The sequence below is a fragment of the Scyliorhinus canicula genome, chromosome 6 (genome assembly GCF_902713615.1).
Source record: "Scyliorhinus canicula chromosome 6, sScyCan1.1, whole genome shotgun sequence".
Lineage (NCBI taxonomy): Eukaryota > Metazoa > Chordata > Chondrichthyes > Carcharhiniformes > Scyliorhinidae > Scyliorhinus > Scyliorhinus canicula.
Genome location: NC_052151.1, coordinates 96,029,128 through 96,051,331, shown reverse-complemented (window position 1 = coordinate 96,051,331; position 22,204 = coordinate 96,029,128). Strand labels below are relative to the sequence as shown.

Below are 22,204 nucleotides of genomic sequence, written 5' to 3'. Positions count from 1 at the left end.
TAAAAACACTGGCAATCTCTTACAAAAAAAGTGAAGCTATTCTATTGCTTCATTTCAGCATACTGCACAATACCCATACCTTATCATTTCAGCATACTCTACATAATCAGATCTTATCAGAGATTAAGTACACCAGATGAGGAGATTTCACACAATATTACTGCAAATTAAAAAGATAACAAATTAACACTTTACCTTGGTGGTGTAAACAAAATCTTGTAGAAGTGTGATTTTCATTGTAAAAATTAGAATTTTCTTATAGGAAGAATGTGTAGAGCTAAATAACATCAATGGTAAATACATGTTAATTCATTTAATTATGTTGATTCTTGCAAGATTCTACATCTTCAGGTTGAAAGTTTGTGAAGAACCACAAAGAGAATCACAATGGTGTACAGAACATAAGAACATAAGAACATAAGAACTAGGAGCAGGAGTAGGCCATCTGGCCCCTCGAGCCTGCTCCGCCATTCAATTAGATCATGGCTGATCTTTTGTGGACTCAGCTCCACTTTCCAGCCAACATCTAGATGGAAAGATTGTGGGCTGGTTTCTCCATCGGCGGGATCCTCTGCTTCGCCGACACTGCACTCAGGCCCGCGAATTTCCCGATGGCGTGAGGGTGTCCACAATGGGAAACCCCATTGACCAACTGCTGGGACAGAGGATCCCCCTGCTGGCGGGGGCGCGCTGCACCGGAAAACGGGTGCGGGGGGACAGAGAATCCAGCCCAGTGTTTACAAAAAACATTTGCGTATTTGAGATTAAAAGAAAAATGCTAATGCTAGAAATATGGAAAATGGATATCCAAAGCTGGGCAGTCACTGTGAAACAAAAGAGATATTCAAGAACTGGATGCAGTGCAATGAAGAGGCCTGGAGTTGCCCTTCGACTGAATTTTCCCGCACCAGCTCCATAGCATGTTCCTGCCTCTGTGCACTTTCCAAAGAGGTTGGATCCCAACAGTGATGGGTATCCAATTAGGACATTTCATTGAGTAATATGCCCTGATTGCACAAGCATAATTTTATTGCTGTGTCAGGAGCCCAGAAATTGAGTGTAAGTGACTTCACAATAGGAGGTCTGAGCCCTGAACCATGGGAGGCCTTTCATTAAGTTGATGACATTAACTTTCAGTGCTCAGCTCTCTTGAACAGAAGGCATGCCTTAGAACATAGAACATAGAACATTACAGCGCAGTACGGGCCCTTCGGCCCTCGATGTTGCGCCGACCTGTGAAACCATCTGAAGCCTATCTGACCTACACTATTCCATTTTCATCCATGTGTCTATCCAGTAACCACTTAAATGCCCTTAAAGTTGGCGAGTCTACTACTGTTGCAGGCAGGGCGTTCCATACCCCTACTACTCTCTGAGTAAAGAAACTGCCTCTGACATCTGTCCTATATCTACCACCCCTCAATTTAAAGCTATGTCCCCTCGTGTTGGTCATCATCATCCGAGGAAAAAGACTCTCACTGTCCACCCTATCTAACCCTCTGACTATCTTATATGTCTCTATTAAGTCACCTCTCAGCCTTCTCCTCTCTAACGAAAACAACCTCAAGGCCCTGAGCCTTTCCTCGGAAGACCTTCCCTCCATACCAGGCAACATCCTAGTAAATCTCCTCTGAACCCTTTCCAAAGCTTCCACATCCTTCCTATAATGTGGTGACCAGAACTGCACGCAGTACTCCAGGAGCGGCCGCACCAGAGTTATGTACAGCTGCAGCATGACCTTGTGGCTCCGAAACTCAATCCCCCTACTGATAAAGGCTAGCACACCATATGCCTTCTTAACAGCCCTATTAACCTGGGTGGCAACTTTCAGGGATTTATGTACCAGGATGCCGAGATCTCTCTGTTCATCCACACTACCAAGAATCTTGCCATTAGCCCAGTACTCTGCATTCCTGTTACTCCTTCCAAAGTGAACCACCTCACACGTTTCCGCATTAAACTCCATCTGCCACCTCTCAGCCCAGCTCTGCAGCTTATCTATGTCCCTCTGTATCCTATAACATCCTTCAGCACTATCCACAACTCCACCGACCTTCGTGTCATCTGCAAATTTACTAACCCATCCTTCTACACCCTCTTCCAGGTCACTTATAAAAAGTCCTTTGCAACCACTTCATGGAGACAGATGTTCTGCTAATGTTGTACCCGTTGCAAACATGGACAAAAGGGCTGAATTCAAGAGTTGAGTTGAGAATAATTGCCTTTCACCTTAAGGAAGCATTTGAATTGAATGTGACATCAAGAGGCACTCCCAAACATGAAGTGAATAGGAACCACAGAGAAGAACTTCCACTGAGAGTCAGACCAAGCACAAAGGAAGGTGGTTGAGGTTATTGCAGGCTAATTATCTCAGCCCCAGGACGCTGCTGCAGGAGTTCATCAGGGTATATCCTGGGCCAAATCCCCGTCAGCTGCTTCAGCAATGACCTTCCACCCCCATCATATGATCAGAGGTCAGGATGGTCGCTGATGATTACACAGGTTTCAGTATTATTTGCAATTTCTCAAAAATGAAAGCAGTGCATGTCCGCATGCAGCAAGACCTAGACAACATTCAGACATGGCTGATAAGTGACAGGTAATGACCATCTCCAACAAGAGAGAATTTCACAATCTCCCTTTGATTTTTAGCTATTGTTGAATTCCTGACTATTAACATCCAGGATACTGGTTGAAACCAGAAATTTAACCAGACCCACCATATAAACACTGTCAGCACAAGAGCAAGTAAGAGGCTGGGAATACTGCAGTGAGTAACTCACATCCTGACTCCCCAAGGACTCTTCATAATCTAAATGGCACAATTCTGGAGTGTGATGGAATAATCTCCACTTGCCTGGATGAGTGCAGCTCCAGCAATACTGAAGAGGTTCAACACCATGCAGGACAAAGCAGCCTGCTTGATTGCCATTCCATCCAGCTCCTTAATCATTCACTCCAACAACCGATGCAGTGGGTGTCATCTACAAGATGCATTGTAGCAAGTTTAAATAGCACCTTCCAAATTCATGACTTCTACCAGCTAGAAAGACAAGGGCAGCAGACAGACACATGGCAATGCAAATACAGCAAGCTCTCTTAAATAATTTGCCATTCTGACCTGGAAGTGTGTCATCATTCCTTTACAGTTTTCGGAACAAGCTTCTGGAACACCCTCCAGAACAGCACTCTGCGAGTATCGACACCACATGAACTGTAACGGTTCAAGAAGATAGTTCACCACTACTTTCTCAAGGGCAGGATGGCATAGTGGTTAGCACTGCTGCCTCACAGCAATAAGGACACAGGTTTGATTCCGACCTTGGTCTGTGTGGAGTTTGCACATACACCCTGGGCGAGATTCTCCGCACTCCCGACGGTACGGAGAATAGCGTGGCTTGTAAAATTTTACGGCCACGCTGTTCCGACGCCCTCCCGCTATTCTCCCCCCCCCCCACGCCCAACTCCCGACACGAATCGCTGCCGCCGTTTTTTTACGGCCGGCAGCGATTCACAGCTGATGGATGGGCTGCGTTCCCAGCCCTTTACGGCTGTTTTTACGAACGGCAAACACACCTGGTCTGGCCGTTCGTAAAAACGGCCGTAAACTCTCGCTTTTTATAACCATGGCACCGATTGGCACGGCAGTACCATGGCCGTGCCAAGGGTGCCATGGGCCCGTGATCGGTGGGCACCGATCGCGGGCAGCGGGCCCGATGCCCGCGCACTATTTGTCCTTCCGCCGCCCCGCAGTATCCATTCGCGGGGCGGCTGAGGGGCATCCCGGCCCGCGCATGAGTGGGTTTCGCGCAAATACGCGATGACGTCATCCGCGCATGCGCGGGTTGGAGTCTTCCAATCCGCACATGCGCGGCTGACGTCATATGACGCGTCAGCCGGCGCTAACTCTGGCAAGCGGGCTTAACGAAATTCGTTAAGCCCGTGATGCCGGAGTTTACGGCGTCGGGCTGCTAGCCCCGACCGGGGACCAGAATCGGTTCCCGGTCGGGAAGGGGGGGGGCTGGCGTCAAACCCGCCCGGATTTGACGCCAGCCTTACGATTTCTCCCGGTTTGGGAGAATCGCGCCCCCTGTGTCTGCAAGGTTCCCTCCAGGTGCTCAGGTTTCCTCCAAACGATGTGCAGGTGAGGTGGATTGGCCACACTAAATTGCCATTTAGTGCCCAAAGGTTAAGTGGGGATATAGGGATAGGGTGGGAGAGTGGACCGAGGTAGAATGCTCTTTCAGAGGGTCAGTTCAGACCCATTGAGCTTGATGGCCTCCTGAAGGGTTTCTAGGATTCTCTGACCATTAGGAATGTGCAACAAATTCTGGCCTAGCCAGCGAAACACATCCCATGAATGTATAAAGAACAGGCAACTGCTGCTTTCCTACTGAAGGAGCCTCTATGGTATCACGAATGCTCCCACACAAGGGTTGGTTGAATGGATGTCTGGACATTGGAACCACACCACTGTTCTGGTGTATAGGCTTCCTGGAGGCAGTTTCTTAATTGGCTGCCTCTGGGAAGATCGTGTTCAACATCCCACCACAAACAGGTTCCCGACACTCAGTTTTGGTTGCAACTCACCAAGGAAAATTCAATCCATAATATCACTGTTAGATTCGAAAGAAAGTTCTGGAAATAATTTGAAAAGGAAGCATTTAAAAGGCATATACAATCATTATACATCCATAAAAATTACATTAAACTATGGGAGTGCGAGTAGTGGATGCAGGTTCAAACTGTGATTGTGAATTTTTAAATTAATATTTAAAAAAAGGATTGCCACGGAGTGGGTAATCGTGTCTTTGGACATGATTGTAAAATGCAGGCGGGGTTTTTCTCAGCATTTTTATTTTGACCATGCCCACCCACCCCAATTGCTTTGCCCCACACCCGCCACTTCTGAACAACCAGTAAGCTGGTTAAAACTGAGTGTCGGGAACCTGTACGTGATTGTGGTGGGATGTTGGACACAATCTTCCCAGAGGCAGCTAATTAAGATACTGCCTCCAGGGGGCCTATCCAATTTGGAACAGTGGTGTGGTTCCAATGTCAGGACATCCATTCAACCAGCCCTTGTGTGGGAGTATTTGTGATACCATGGAGGCTCCTTCAGTAGGAAAGCAGCAGTTGCCTTCCCTTTACATTTATGGGATGTGTCTCTCTGGCTAGGCCAGAATTTGTGGGTGTTAATGGAGAGGGTGGCTGTGGATGTTAAAGGAGTGGTCCCAGCTTTCAACCATTATTTATTCCTGTCTGGTGCAAAAATAAACCGGGCAAGGTGGTCAAACCAAGTCTGACAAGATAAGGTAGTGATAGTATTAGGTCCAAAGAACATGCATACAAATTGACCAGAAGAAAACAACAGGCCTGAGGATTAGGAATGGTTTAGAATTCAGAAAAGGAGAACAAAGGGATGATTAAGAAGGAAAAAAATAGAGTACCAAAGAAAGGTTGATTTTTTTTTGTAATGAATTTAAATTTCACCACCAGCCATGGTGGGATTTGAACCAGGGTCTCAGATCTGCCCTGGGTCTCCGGTCCAGTGACAATACCACCTCACCACTGCCTTCCCTTTTTATGGAATTGAAGACCAATAAATCGGCAGAGCCCAATAATCTACACCCCGGAGTATTTAAGGAGGTGGCTCCAGAAATAATGGATGCATTGGTGGTCATCTTCCAAGATTCGACAACTCTGGAACAGATTGGAGGTAGCTAATGTAACACCTATTTAGAAAGGGAGGTAGAGAGAAAATAAGGAATTATAGACCAGTCAGCCTGGTGTTAGTAGTGGGGAACATTATTGTAAAAGATTTAATAGCAGAGCACTTGAAAGCATGGCAGAATAAATGTGAGGTTATCTATTTTGGGTAGCTAAAACAGCAAGGCAGATTATTAAATGAATGGCCAAAGATTGGGAGAAGGGAATGTGCAACAAGTCCTGGGTATCCTCATACACCAATCGCTAAAAGCAAGCATGCATGTGCAGCAGGCGGTGAAGAAAGCAAATAGTATGTTGGCCTTCATAGCGAGAGGATTCAACTTCAGAAGCAGGGATATCTCGCTGCAATTACACAGGGCCTTGGTGAGTCCACACCTGGAATATTGTGTGACGATTTGGTCGCCTCATCTAAGGAAGGGTGTTCTTTCTATAGAGGGGGTTTGGCGAACGTTTACCAGACTGGTTCCTGGGATGGTGGGACTGATATCGGAGGAGAGATTGAGTCAGCTAGGAATATATTTTCTGGAGTTTAGAAGAATGTGGGGGATTTCCTAGAAACCTACAAAATTCTAACAGACCTAGACAGAGTAGATGCAGGAAAGATGTTCCCGATGGTGGGGGTGCCCAGAGCCACAGTCTGAGGATATGGGGTAGACCGTATAGGACTGAGATGAGGAGACATTCTTCACCCAGAGAGTGGTGAGCCTGTGGAATTCATTGCCACAGAAACTGGTTGAGGCCAAAACATTGTGGGCACAATTCCACGGAAATGAAATAGAATGCTGTGTTGGGCGCATTAAGTCAGGTGTTTCCTGCGCTGGTAGTGCCGAAAATGATCCCGCTATTAAACAGGACTCTGCTTGATTTCTGGACCTCGGTAAGGAATAGCCTGCTGAGTCCGCACTTAGGCTCACTTTCTGCACTAACGAGCTCAGCTTGCCAGTGGGGGAAGAGATCAGGGCACAGACCCCCTGCCCCCCCCCCCCCCCCCCCACTCCAGCCTGAAGGCCTCCCCAACTCACCAAGTAGGGCTTCATCAAGCTCCTCGCACTCCACCTCATACGGCAGGGCACCCAGGCCCAATCCCTAGCATGGGAAAGATCAGGAGTGCCAGGGTACCACCCTGCCCAGAGCCCGACCACTCAGGCGCCCAAACACATGGGAGATACCTCCAAGTGCTGGCATCCATTGTCCACGTTTGTAGAAATCAGTGCTAAGGCATAAGCAAGGCATGGTTGTTCGATCCAGGCACTGGGTAAGTCCAGTGCAGACATGTTCAAGTGGGACTAACTGCTCACTTAAATATGCAAATATGGATCTCGACCTCAATGGACGGGGTCCAGATCGCAACACCTCGCAAGATCTCGTTAGATCTCACGAGGTGTGACAAGGCCAGTTACCAGCCTCGCCAAGTCCCGAGTTGGCACAATGAGACTGATAGATCAAGCCTTGTACGATTTCAAGAAGGCTTTAGCTCCGATATTGGGGGAAAGTGGGAACAGATTACTGAGTTGGATGATCAGCCATGGTAATGAATGGCGGAACAGGCTCAAAGGCCATATGGCCTCCTCCTGCTGTTTTTTTCTATGTTTCTGTTTCCCTTGAACACAGGTGGAGCCTCGTTCTAAGGCCATTTGACAGGTAGTATAACTGTAATCTCTGCCCCAAGTGTCCTTTAAATTGACCTCCCTTAAATTATCCACACAAGTAAATTGGCAACCATCATCTTCTTAGAGTGGTTGCTTAAAATATCCACCACACCCATAGCCATCAACAGAAAAAGGAGCAAGTACAATGTAAACGCTTCTCCCAGTAAGTAATTATTTCATATGAAGGGTGGTAGGGAGGATATTTCCAAAAGCGAATTGCTTTTTAGGATTCAAATGGTTCGCTTAGTGATGTCAAGGGCTCTCCTCTGTGTAATGATACCTCCTTATCCTTAGTAGGCAGTATTGATCAGTTATTGATCACTATTATATGTAGAGGCCAAAAGTGGAATTTAATGCCGTACCCTTTGGAGAGTTTGGTGATGGGGGCATTTTATGAGGCCTGATGTTAGCGGATGAGGTCGCCACCATCTTCCCGCCTCTTCCCTGATTAAGTCTGATACGGGGTCTGTGGATGACCTACCCACCTTGCCCAACCGCTATTTGAGGCCCTTAAGTGCGCAATTAATATCCGCAAGGCGTTCACCCACCCCCCCCCCCACCCCCCCCCCCCCCCCCCCACCCCCCCCACTTCAATGGCACTTAGTGCTTGGTCTAGGAGCTCAGCATTTGGAAGGGGGATGCTTACTGAGAACCACTATCATTGTCATTGATCCCAATCCCATTGACACCCACGCTGTGAGCCCCTCTTACCTCACTCGTGGATCCAGTGGCGATACTAGACCTTGGGTAGCTGTCATACCAGCAGTGGCCACTATTATTGCCATTCAATGGAGCTGGCTGCATCCAATTGGCTGGTGGTTCTCAGTAGGTGGGGCTCCCAGTACTGGATCCTTGGTCCTGAAGAACATCTGCCAGTGTCCAGTTAAGTGCGTGAGTGGCAGGCACTCAATGCAGTGTATCTTCGCTAAAAGGGACTCAGGTCCGTCACCGTGGGAAATACTCCCTTTGCCTCCATTAAACACTACCCAACACTACCCAAACCTTCACTGTTACTAACTGAGGTGTGTCAGGGTATTTTATGAATTTGAACATTTCACCATGTTCAAAAGTTTTCTGCAATTGTGTATAGTGCCCAAACCTTGCTAATTTGGCAGCATAATTACACTCCTCACCATGTATCTTCTGAATGGGCTAACAATTCACTGCCAGCCCTTCATGCAGCTGTTACTGCGTGTGCTGATGGGAGGAAACAGTCCACAAATATCTCCCTTAGCTAAGACTGGAGCAAATGAGTGAATTAATTACGAGTAAAATTTGGTTAAATCAATATTCCAGGCATGGGGAATTAGCTTCCAAAGAGTAAAGTATGATATTGTCAGATTGGGTCAGATTCAAGAATATAATGCAAGAACTTAAGAAATTTTAGGAACAGGGATTTTGAATCCCAATCAATCTATCCATTTTTACAATTGAACTTCACCTACCGATGTTTCCACCATGGGACTGGTTTTCATTCTCATGTTCAGTTGGGATTAGGGCCGGGGTGTAGTCAGTCAAAACCTGGCATGCAGCATTTCACCCACCATATTTCCACCTCGTCTGATCAGACCCCAATTTGAAGTGGGCCAAGGAAGCGGTGAGCTGTTTTTAAAAAAAAACATTTTATTAAGGCATTTATGATTTTATAATAACAAAAGACACAAGTACAGATATTAACATAGCTCAGCGCATAACACACCCCTCCACCTCCCAAAGTTCTCGCCTAAGCTAGACCGACATAGTCTAACTCCCTCCCCCGAGCTCCCTAACACCCACCCCCCCCCGCCACCTTTATTGAACCTGCAGACAGTTCAATTTCTAAAAGAAGTCGATAAGCAGCTGCCACCTCCTAACGAACCCAAATGTTGAACCTCTCAGGGTGAACTTGATTTTTTCAAGCCCGAGAAACTCAGCCATGTCATTAACCCATACTCCTGTTTTCGGGGGCTTCGAGTCCCTCCATGCCAATAAGACCCGTCTCCGGGCTACCAAAGAGGCAAAGGCCAAAATGCCAGCCTCTCTCGCCCCCCCCGGACACCCGGGTGTTCCGACACTCCAAAAATCGCCACCTCTGGTCTCCGTTGCACCCTCACCATTAACATTCTGGATATGACGTCTGCAAATCCCTGCCAGAATCCCCTGAACTTTGGGCATGCCCGGAGCATGTGGACATGATTTGCGGGCCCTCCTGCACATCGCCCAACCTGTCCTCTACCCCAAAAAACCTGTAAGAAGTCTTACAACACCAGGTTAAAGTCTAACAGGTTTGTTTCAAACACGAGCTTTCGGGGCACTGCTCCATCCTCAGGTGAATAGAGAGGTACCTCTCCATTCCTGACCTCTCCATTCACCTGAGGAAGGAGCAGTGCTCCAAAAGCTCATGTTTGAAACAAACCTGCTGGACTTTAACCTGGTGTTGTAAGACTTCTTACTGTGCCCACCCCAGTCCAACGCCGGCATCGCCACACCAAAAAACCTGCTAATCCGGGCCACCGTCATGTGTGCCCGGTGGATCACCTTGAATTGTATCGGGTGAGCCTGGCACATGATGAGGACGTGTTGACTCTGCTCAGGGCATCCTCCCACAGACCTGCCTCTAACTCCCTTCCCAAATCATCTTCCCATTTACGTTTGTCTCCCCTATCTGGGTTTCCTCCCACTCCATGGGCGAGATTCTCCGCAAATGCGGAGAGTCGTAAAGGCTGCCGTGAAACTGGCCGTGTTTCACGGCAGCCTTCACGCCCGTTCCCGGGACTTCTCCCCCCCCATCGGGGCTAGGAGCGGGACCCCGGGAATCACGGCGTCGCGGCCTTAACGACCGTCGTTAAGGCCACGCACTAAGGTGACGCGCGGCTGGCGTCTGTATAACGTCAGCCGCGCATGCGCAGGTGACGTCATCACGCCATTGACGGAACCCGCGCATGCGCGGTTCCGCATTTCTCCACTGCCGGCCGACAAGATGTGGCGGCTTGATCTTGTCGGGCGGCGGAGGGGAAATAGTGCGTCCCTTTTGGACGCAGGCCCGACGATCGGTGGGCACCGTTCGCGGGCCTGTCCCCTCCCGAGCACAACGGTGGTGCTCCCACCCCAAACGGGCATCCAGCGCCCGTTTTTACGACGGCAGCAAGCAGGTGTGTTTGCTGCCGTGAGAAAATGGGTGTAAAGGCCCGGCCGCTCGGCCCATCGGCTGCGGAGAATTGCCGCTCGCCGTAAAAAACGGCGAGCGGCGATTTGTGACGTGGGTCGGGCGAGGGGGGGGGGGGGGGAATAGCGGGAGGGCGTGAAAAATGTCGGGAGGCCCACCCGCTATTCTCCCAACCGGCGTGGGCAGCGGAGAATCGCACCCCATATGTTCTTTTTAAATTTCCGATACCTTCCCCTCCCCCACCCCCGTTCTAGAATCTACCTTGTTCTGTGTTCCCTGTGGCAGAAGGAGCGGAAAGGTAGAAGACCTGCCTTCGAACAAAATCCCTTCCCTGGAGATTTCAGAACCCATTCCCTCTCAGCAATTCAAACTTTACTTCCAGATCCTCCAGACCGGGAAACTCCCATCAATAAACAGATCACCCAGCCTCTCAATACGCGCTCTCTGCCAACTCCGAAACCCCCCCACCCATCTTCCCTGGCACAAACCGGTGATTACCACAGATTGCAGCCCACACCAATGCTCCCTCTACTCCCATATGCTTCCACCATTGCCCCAAGCTCTCAGGCCGCTACTACACTGTTATTCTCTAAGTCTGAATAAAGATTGTAGACTTCCAGTTAACACAAATACTTTATTCAGTGGGTTTGTTCTGTTCCAGAGCCAGTCAAGAAGTATGACCAGTGAAGCTAAGGTAAACTGCCTACGCTGAGCTGTCTCTGTCTGCTGCTGATCACTAGCCCTGTGCTTCTGAAAGACGCGGATCCTCCCTTTGGCTGGACCCTTTATACCCGTCTCTGATGCTGCCCTCTAGTGATGCTGTGGCTGTTGCATCTGTGCTGTAGTGCCTGGTGTATGTGCAGGTGTATGTACAGATGTACAGATCACGACAACTACCACTGGGCTTGTGGAGTACCGGGCCAGCGAGAACGGCAGGGGTGCCGTTACCAATGCCCCCAAACTTGCGCCCTTGCACAATGCCGCCTCCACCTGCTCCCACACTGACCCCTCCCCAATTACACACTTCCTAATCATGGCTATATTCATTGCCCAGTAGTAGTTCCTAAAGCTCGGCAGTGCCAGCCCTCACTCCCCTCGGCTCCACTTCAGCAATACTTTCTTTACTTGCGTGGTTCTACCTGCCCACACAAACCCAGATATCACCCTGTTCACCCGCTTAAAAAAGGTCTTCGGAATAAAAATAGGGAGACACTGAAAAACAAACAAAAATCTTGAGAGAACCGTAATTTTACGGTCTGAAAAAGAAAAAGTCAGCATTTGTCAGGGCTAGAAGGCTGGGAACAGACAAATCCGGTGTGGAATATAAGGAAAGTAGGAAAGAACTTGGCCGGGATTCTCCCCTACCCAGCGGGGCGGGGGCCCCGGCGGGACGGAGTGGTGTGAACCACCCCGGCACGGGCCTCCCCAAAGGTGCGGAGAAGGGGCCAAGCCCTCACATTGAGGGACTAGGCCCGCGCCGGAGTGGCTCCCGCTCCACCGGCCGGCGTGAACGGCCTTTGGCGCCCGGCCAGCCGGGGCCGAAAGGCCTTCGCCGGCCGGCGGAAGTCCACGCATGCGCCGGTGCGTCAGCAGCTGCTGACGTCATACCGGCGCATGCGCAGGGGAGGTGGTCTCTTCCGCCCCATCCATGGTGAAGGCCATGGTGAGGTGGAAGAAAAAGAGTGCCCCCACGGCACAGGCCCGCCCACCGATCAGTTGGCCCCGATTGCGGGACAGGCCACCGTGGGGGCACCCCCCGGGGTCAGATCGCCCCGCACCCCCCCTCCCCCCAGGACCCCGGAGACCGCCCGTGCTGCCAATATCGCTGGTACCAGAGGTAGTGTAAACCACGCCAGTCGGAAAGGCCTGTCAGCGGCAGGACTTCGGCCCATCGCGGGCCGGAGAATCTTCACGGGGGGCCCGCCGACCGGCACAGCGCTATTCCCGCCCCCGCCAAATCTCGGGGGGTGGAGAATTTGGGACACGGTGGGGGCGGGATTGACGCTGGCCCCGGGATTCTCCGACCCCACGGGGGGTTGGAGAATTCCGTCCCTTAAGCAAGGAGTCAGGAGGGCTAAAAGGGGTCACGAAAAGTCATTGGCAAATAGGGTTAAGGAAAATCCCAAGGCTTTTTACATGTACATAAAAAGCAAGAGGGTAGCCAGGGAAAGGGTTGGCCCACTGAAGGACAGGGGAGGGAATCTATGTCTGGAGCCAGAGGAAATGGGCGAGGCATTAAATGCATACTTTGCATCAGTATTTACCAAGGAAAAGGAATTGGTGGTTGTTGAGTCAGGAGAAGGGTGTGTAGATAGCCTGGGTCACATTGAGATCCAAAAAGAAGAGGTGCTGGTCATCTTGAAAAATCTTAAGGTGGAAAGGTCCCCAGGGCATGATGGGATCTACCCCAGAATACCGAAGGAGGCAAGAGAGGAAATTGCTGAGGCCTTGACAAAAATCTTTGGATCCTCACTGTATTCAGTTCATGTCCTGGAGAATAGCCAATGTTGTTCCTTTGTTTAAGATGGGTAGCAAGGATAATTCAATGGTAGGATAATTACTGGAGAGAATTCTTCGAGACAGGATCTACTCCCATTTGGAAGCAAGTGGACGTATTAGCGACGGGCAGCATGGTTTTTCGAAACGGAGGTCATGTCTCACTAACTTTATAGAGTTTTTTGAGGAGGTCACAAAGATGATTGATGCAGGTAGGGCAGTGGATGTTGTCAATATGGACTTCAGTAAGGCCTTTGACAAGGTCCCTCATGGCAGCCTGGTACAAAAGGTGAAGTCACATGGGATCAGAGGTGAGATGGCAACAGGGATACAGGCTGGCTCGGTCATAGAAGGCAGAGAGTAGCAATGGAAGGGTGCTTTTCTGATTGAAGGACTGTGACTAGTGGTTTTCCGCAGGGATAAATGCTGGGACCTTTGCTGTTCGTAGTATATATAAATGATTTGGAGGAAATTGTAACTGGTCTGATAGTAAGTTTGCGGAGGACACAAAGGTTGGTGGAATTGTGGATAGCGATGAGGACTGTCAGAGGATACAGCAGGATTTAGATCGTTTGGAGACTTGGGCGGAGAGATGGCAGATGGAGTTTAATCCGGACAAATGTGAGGTAATGCATTTTGGAAGGTCGAATGCAAGTAGGGAATATACAGTGAATGGTAGAATCCTCGAGAATATTGACAGTCAGAGAGATCTAGGTGTACAGGTCCACAGGTCACTGAAAGGGGCAACACAGGTGGAGAAGGTAGTCAAGAAGGCATACGGCATGCTTACCTTCATTGACCGGGGCATTAAGTATAAAAATTGGCAAGTCATGTTGCAGCTGTGTAGAACCTTAGTTAGGCCACACTTGGAGTATAGTGTTCAATTAGTCGCCACACTACCAGAAGGATGTGGAGGCTTTTGAGAGGGTGCAGAAGAGATTTACCAGGATGTTACCTGGTATGGAGGGCATTAGCTATGAGGAGAGGTTGAAAACTCGGTTTGTTCTCACTGGAACGACGAAGGTTGAGGGGCGACCTGATAGAGGTCAACAAAATTATGAGGGGCATAGACAGAGTGGATACTCAGAGTGTTTTTCCCAGGGTAGAGGAGTCAATTACTAGGATGCATAGGTTTAAGGTGCGAAGGGCAAGGTTTAGAGGAGTTTTTTACACAAAGGGTAGTGGTGCCAAGAATTCGCTGCCAGAGGAGATGGTGGAAGCAGGGACGACAGTGACGTTTAAGGGGCATCTTGACAAGTATATGAATAGAATGGGAATAGAGGGATACGGACCCCGGAAGTGTAGAAGATTTTAGTTTAAACGGGCAGCATGGTTGGCGCAGGCTTGGAGGGCCGAAGGTCCTGTTCTTGTGCTGTACTTTTCTTTGTTCTTTGTACCCTCCCTGCCAGTGACAACCATGGTCGCAATCCTGATCTCTTCCTCCACTGCGGAGTTCCGGCAAGCGGAAATGGCACTAATTACGGCCTCGTTAAGGCATTACCTGATGAGGCCTCGAATAGAACCAGAGTACCAATAGATAGCCTGGTGTTTCTCGGCACTGCGAGTGCTGGGAAGCACCCTGATAAATGCGCTCGCTGAGGGGCTCTGTCCCCGTTTGGTTAGATTGCGCCCAATATTGCTGTTCCTTCACTGTCGCTTGGTCAAAATCCTGGGACTCCTTCCCGAACAGCATTGTAAGTGTACTTACACCACATAGACTGCAGCAGTTCAAGTAGGCAGTTCATCACCACCTTCTCAAGGGCAGTTAGGGATGAGCAATAAAAGTGCTGGCCTAACCAGTGAAGTCCACATCCCAATAAACAATAAGAATAACAATGCTGATGTCCCATTTGCTGAACAGCGTGTGTCATTGCTGTGGACCCTAATCCTCAGACTGTCTGATACCCTTCTGACAGTGTGAGTTTGCAGTGAGTAGAGATTCGACCTTCCCTAACATTGCAGGATGGTCCTCTTTGCATCACCCTAGAATCCTTCTCCTCGGCCAACTGGCCAGACGATAGGGCCTCCTGCTCCTATCCCTTGGAAAGAGAAAATCCCACCTTTCCTCAACCGCTTGGAGAAGTATCTCCAGGGAACCTTGAGGCTGGAGTCTTCTGTCTTCTCCTGGGAATTTTCGGGCCTGCAATGAATAAATGGTTATCTAGGCGCAATGTTTAAATTTGACGCCTGGACATTGGAGCCTGTGAGATGATGGTAGGGCGGGTCGAATCATACCCACCCCACCCTGCCACAAGATTTAATGTGCTCCCCATGGATACATAATTAATGTGCTGTAAAGCAGAATATCTAGTGCAAAAATTCATCCTGCCTTCCAAAAGGAATCACTCTAACTTTCCTGCCTGCCACCGCACTTAGTCTCTGAGTGGAAAATTCTGCTCTCAGGGTTTTCTTCACCAGAACACGTTGTGAACACCTAAAAACATTCTCAAGTAGACTGGATATCCATAGTACTTAATAAGAATGGATACATTTTACACAGCCTCCCACTCCCATTATCTTAACTACATTTGTCTATGCAATATATTCAATTTTTATTTTACATTTTTGGAGGTTTAATGTATTCTTTACCACAGCACAGGTGATTATACGGGTACATTCCAACATATTTAGTTTATGCAACATTTATTGCCTCAAGTACTTTTCACTTAAAATAGATTTAATTATAACTTTGAACTGCACAAGAAAACACAAGCAAGCACTCCACCCATTAAGCCCATTTTTCTTCATAAAGTAATATTTATTGATAAAAATCGTTCTGGCAAGTTTTCAATCTCTGGTTTGCTCTGTAGCCTACGGTTTCTTCCTCAATCCCCATTGGTTTCTTGGATCAAAATTGGTGCGACTGTTCATTGTCATACCTTACAGGATATTGAAGTTCTGTTCCTAAAGTACATTCTGTGTTATTACTCTTCCAATTGTGCTCAACATGGAGGAATACTGGTTCATCAGCTGAGGGAGGGTAGTGATCTGCAGGAAGTTTTCCTCCCCAGTTTTGAGTTTATGGGTCCAGAGGTAATATTGACTATTCCCAGGGCCACTCCCTCATGACTGCATATCACTGTGCCACCAGCTCTGCCTATAGGTCAGGACATACCCAGTAATGGTTTGGGACATTGGCTGTAATGACTATTGTGTGAGTATGACTATGTCAGGCTGTTGTTAGTCTGTGGGATAGCTTTTGCCAGATTTCAGTGAGGAAGTATTTGTGGGGTTAACTGGGAAGTGTCTTTTTCACATCTGCCTCCTAGGTTGGTAAATCTAGTTAGATTACTGTTATAGTTTTGCACAGATGTTTGATACAACTGAGCAGCTACACAGAGAACAGAGAAGAATCCGCCACATACAGGCCAGGCTGGGTAAGGACAGCAGATTTATTACCCAACAGGACATTAATGGGGCAGCACGGTGGCGCAGTGGTTAGCACTGCTGCCTCAAGACGCCGAGGTCCCAGGTTCTATCCCGGCCCTGGGTCAGAGTCTGTGTGGAGTTTGCACATTCTCCCCGTGTCTGTTTGGGTTTCACTCCACAACCCAAAAGATGTGCAGGGTGGATTGGACACGTTAAATTTCCCCTTAATTGGAAAAATTAATTGGGTACTGTAAATTTATGAAAAAAAACAGAACATTAATGAACCAGATGGGTTTTTATGACAATTCAGTAGTTTTATCGTCACCATTAGCGAGACTAGCTTTTTTATTCCAGATTTATTTAATTGACTTAATTTAATTTCCCCAGCTGTCATGGTGGGATTCGGATTCATTTCTCTGGATCTTTAGTCTACGCCTTAGGATCACCACGATGTTGCCATGCCCTCAAATGAGCATACACTCACTGAGCCAATCTTTGACATCTTTCCAATCCAAAGCATCCTTTCCTCAGCTATTCATTATCCCAGAAACGCTGCTCTCAGGGTTTTAACTTGACCCCTTCTCCCAACACATGTAAACATAGCAAGCGACAATCAGTATTTTGAAATGATATTTAAAGATTTTGTTAATCTCCTCCTTAGTATGCGTTGTAAACAAGGGTGGCAGAGCACTTGTCTACTCTTAACATCTCTCACAGTGTGCCAATATTATCAGCTCCATCTGTTGCAACTGAGTTGGGGTACTGTCAAACCTGTTTTGAATCTTTTATCCAGATTAAATGGAGATCCCTTGCAGCTATGTCACCATCTGTTAGCTTCGGGGTCCAAATCTAGATCCCAAGCTTAGAGTTCTCCAGCAACTTGAGTTCATATTGTTAATGTACCTTCAAGTTGCAGACTCTTCATAGGGACTAGTCTGCTCCCTTTCCATCCCTGTTTTTACTGTGAAAAACGTCACTTTATAAATCTCGATTTCCCTTTCCTCATCACCATTCCATCGTCCCCCTTTGTCAAGAAAGAGAATGCTGGCTCCACCACCATGATCTCCTCAATCAACCATTTGTGAACTTATGAAAACGCTGAAGATCGTGAATTGCTCTGGGCACATAAAACAATCTGTTGAGATATACCAAAAACCATGTTTATTTCATTCTTGCTACTGGGAAAACTAGACTATTGATTTCTACAAACTGGTTTTAAAAGCTGCACTGGCCCACAGAGCATTAACCTTTCAAAAGTACTTAGTATGATATCTTCCAGCGATAAAATCGTTAGCTTTTTTTCCAAAGATTCTTTTCTTTTCTTTTAACATAAGTTTAGAATACCCAAATAATTTTTTCCAATTAAGGGGCAATTTAGCGTGGCCAATTCACCTACCCTGCACATGTTTTGGGTTGTGGGGCGAAACCCACGCCAACACGGGGAGAATATGCAAACTCCAAACAGACAGTGACCCAGAGCCAGGATCGAACCTGGGACCTCGGTGTCGTGAGGCAACAGGGCAAACCCACGGTGCCACCGTGCTGCCGTAAAGATTCTTTTCTGACATGAAGTTCAACATAAAAATATTCAAGGTAATATTCAGCCAACATTCTGAACTCCACCAAGCCTCAGTTTATTACAGACTAAAATAAATGCTTTTTATAGCAATCATTCTGTAAATTGGGTTTGCCTTATGAAAAGATTATATGATAACAACAACACGATATTTGCACATCTATTTTGGGAAATCCAGGATGAGAGGTGGCACAAAAAAAGACTAAGTGCACAGAATAAAGGTGTTGTATATGTTTAACTCTATAATTACTGTTATTGTGGTGAAGGGAAATTTGTTTTTTTATCATATGTCAAATTTCAGCAGTGAGAGATCAATGTCCTTATCAAAGCAACTGAGTGTTAGTAAATTTTCCCACTGTTTTCCCACGGAGGTTGTATAAACTGCAGAGTCTATGGAAACACTTGGGTCACAAGACCTGTGAGGATCTGCATGCACCAGGAGCCTTTCTCCCTGTGATCTCAGATAACTCACTTTTGACAGACAACAACAATACCTGTTGAGTGAAAATCAGCAGTTACCTCAGCTCAGGGAGTTTGGGAACACCGCTCAAACATTAATGAGGGAGCTGATTCAGAGGAATAGTGAAAAGACTCATCACAACATGCTATAAGCATAACTCAAGCTGAATTATTTTTCCAACGGGGTTGGATCGGGATGTTGTTTCAGGGTTTGCCGGACCAAATAAAATTAATTTAATAGGTCAATTTCTCAAATATGAATTTCACAATGATATTTCACAATATTAATTAAATAATTCTGTCAATGCAAAAAAAAGTTTCCTCAAACAGTAATAAATTCCAAGTGCCAGTAATGTGTCGCTTGCATATTAATAGGATCACTAGTATTCAGGAGATTGCCCATGAAGACCAAGGGATGGATTTTATGACTCTTCCCCCCCCCCCCCCCCCCCCCCCCCCCCCCCCCCCCCGGAAGTGACATCACTGGGAGGGTGCATAAATTGGCAGCTCAATCGGCATTTAAAAAAAACAATTAACAGGAATTGAGCTTGTTACCAAGCCGACTAACCTGAATATTACTTCTCATGCCATAGTACATTTGGTGTGGGCAGGTGGGTGTGAGTGGCCAGGCCATTCTTTAACCCAACTGGTTAAAAGACAGGAAGGAAAGCGGAATATGTCCTTCAAGTGGTGCCCTGTGCACATCGGGCACCCTCCAAGGCAATACACACCATTTGTGTCTCCCAGCCTGGCCTTCAAAACCTATGCCTCCATTTACCTTGCCCCCATCTCCCCCCATGCCCCAATCTCTTCATGCCCTCAAAGCCCAAGATTTGGCTTAGTCCAAGATCCATTACTTTGCTTCAGTCTGTCTGGCCGCAGTCCCAGCAGCGCCCATTACTGGGTCTGGCACTGCTGAATGTGCTGAGGCTGCCTGCCAGTAAATTGAGGACAGTTCTTGAGGGTGGTACTTTCTCCCACTGATGTAAAGAAGTCCCACTCTGCTCATTTAGGCCATCCCAGCAAGTTACTGTTGAGAGTCAGCCTTTCTTTTAAGTCGGCCAGTTTGAAACCAACTTTTGTAACAGGGGGAGGGGGGCAAGCTATACACTCCTGTAAAATTCAGCCCCAAGGGAATGGTTACCAGAGCTCAGGTAAATCGTGGGGGATGATGTTTATGGAAGATCTCGCCTTACACAGGAATACCCGAGGCTGGGGAGATCTACATCCTTTATTCTGGCCTACCGCTTCTAATTTCACCACATCTTGTCATTCAGCATCATTTGCAAAGCTAATTGCATGGAGTTTCTGACTCTAGGTTGACTATAAAAGTTAAAAATTAGTGGTCTTAGCACTGAGGCCTGGATCCTCCAACTCGGTACTTCCTTGGCCCTACCCTGTAGATAGCATCTCTAATGGGCTCTCATTGCTTGCCACCTTTGACCCAGTTTTTTTATCCATTTTCAGAATTTATCCTGAATCCCTGCAGCTCTAAGTTCAATTAATAGCATAGTGGAATTTTGTCAAAGCATTCTTAAAAGTCAAAGTACAACACATCAGCACATGGCTTACCACAGTCATCCTGCTTTGTCACTTCTGTAAGGAAGTCAAAGATGTTAGTCAGACAAGGTCCTCTCCCCTTCTGAAATGACGTTGACTGCAGATTGTTCAAATAATCTTAAAATTAATTCCTGAAGGGCAGCACGGTGGCGCAGTGGGTTAGCCCTGCAGCCTCACAGCACCGAGGTCCCAGGTTCAATCCCGGCTCTGGGTCACTGTCTGTGTGGAGTTTGTACATTCTCCCTGTGTTTGCGTGGGTTTTGCCCCCACAACCGAAAGATGTGCAGGGTAGGTGGATTGGCCATGCTGAATTGCCCCTTAATTGGAAAAAATGAATTGGGTACCCTAAATTTAAAAAAAAGAAAAAAATTAATTCCTGACAATTAAGTTGCATTATTTCACCTGGACTATAATTAAGACTAGTTGCATGTGTTAATTTCATTACTCTTCTGAACAGAGGCACCATATTAGCCTATTGTTAATCTTCAGGTCCTTTTCAAGAAAATAATAACAATCTCATTATGATTATCAAAGTTTGGGCAGCACGGTGGCACAGTGGTTAGCATTGCTGCCTCACGGCGCTGAGGTCCCAGGTTCAATCCCGGCTCTGGGTCACTGTCCGTGTGGAGTTTGCACATTCTCCCCGTGTTTGCGTGGGTTTCGCCACCACAACACAAAGATGTGCAGGGTAGGTGGATTGGCCATGCTAAATTGCCCCTCAATTGGAAAAAATTAATTGGGTACTCTAAATTTATGTTAAAAAAATAATGATTATCAAGGTTTCACAAACCTCATAAATGCCACCTCGGGATTTATTTGTTTTGAGCCAAGAGTTCTCTGATTTAGGATTAAATGTTGACTTCACTTGTAAAGCCTTTGTTTGGAGAGACCATATTGTTCATGTCTTACCTGTAATACATAATACGCAAGAAAAGATACACTCAGTGTATATGTTCACACTTTCCAGCCTGTTTGCCTTTGCAAGCATTAATCTGGCGATGGCTGAAACTAACCAGGATAAAAAATTTACTTTTCTGATAATTCCATGTGCAGCGCAGACCAAAATCAATCCCTAATGTTGTGAAATCTATTGAGGGCAGAACAGTTTGTGATCTCCCAATCGCTGGTAGCCCTAATTTGAATGGAGGACAAAAATCTTGCAAAGCTGGATTCCATTAGTCAGTGGTAATCAAGTTTGGCACATTCTCTGTAACAGGAGGGAGTGGTTGAAAGTAATCATCATTCCTCAAGTGAAACAAAACAGTGGAAATATCCTTCACATTCCTGAACCTGTTTTGCTGGTTGCACCTTTTGCAGTTCAGCTCCTGGCTCGAATTCAATGAACCTCCTCCACTGTCAACTCAGACCAATTGGAGAGATGCACAATCTCAGCATCCAGTTATCATAGATATCATAGAATTTACAGTGCAGAAGGAGGCCATTCGGCCCATCGAGTCTGCACCGGCTCTTGGAAAGAGCACTCTACCCAAGGTCAGCACCTCCACCTTATCCCCATAACCCAGTAACCCCACCCAACACTAAGGGCAATTTTGGACACTAAGGGCAATTCATCATGGCCAATCCACCTAACCTGCACATCTTTGGACTGTGGGAGGAAACTGGAGCACCCGGAGGAAACCCACGCACACACGGGGAGGATGTGCAGACTCCGCACAGACAGTGACCCAAGCCGGAATCGAATCTGGGACCCTGGAGCTGTGAAGCAATTGTGCTATCCACAATGCTACTGTGCTGCAGTTCCACTGTGAGTTTTTACTACCCCACGTCTGTTCTTGATCATAAAAAACATTACCTGCTTACATCCCCAACTCTTCCATTCTACTGATGAATCTCCATTCTACTTTCATCAGTTAAGGATGGATTTTTCAGTGCCTTCTTTACTGACATCCCTGTCTCAACCATTTTACAAACCTCAGAGAATTTCAAGTGCTCAACATCCACACAAGATCCAACATTGCCATCCATGTCAAATTCAACGGTCTTCCTCTGCTTCAGTGAATTAATTATTAATGTTTCCATGGCCTTATTCTGACCTCACTTCTTCAACCATACCTCCCAGTACTCACAGCTTGCACCTTCAGCTTTAGATCATTGCTTACCCACCAGCCTCTCCTCTCCGCTACTTGATGTTGGTCTTACAGCTATTAGTCTTCTCTCATTTTGGATCTCTCTCCCACAATTCTTTTGTTTTTCAGCCTC

The 22,204-nt window shown here is 47.3% G+C and overlaps 1 protein-coding gene across 3 annotated transcripts in view; it reads right to left on the bottom strand.

Moving 5' to 3' along the window:
* The window catches only part of LOC119967323 (synaptotagmin-like protein 2), a 572,979-nt gene that overhangs the window by 317,894 nt on the left and 232,881 nt on the right, over nucleotides 1-22,204 (bottom strand). For 2 of the 3 annotated variants that reach the window (XM_038799699.1, XM_038799698.1), the window contains exons 2-3: nucleotides 20,775-20,893; nucleotides 8,825-8,981 (exon numbers count right to left, since the gene is read on the bottom strand). The gene's annotated coding sequence lies outside the window, so the exon portion shown is untranslated. The remainder of the gene's footprint in view (nucleotides 1-8,824; nucleotides 8,982-20,774; nucleotides 20,894-22,204) is intronic. The other variant, XM_038799700.1, reaches the window with a different exon arrangement.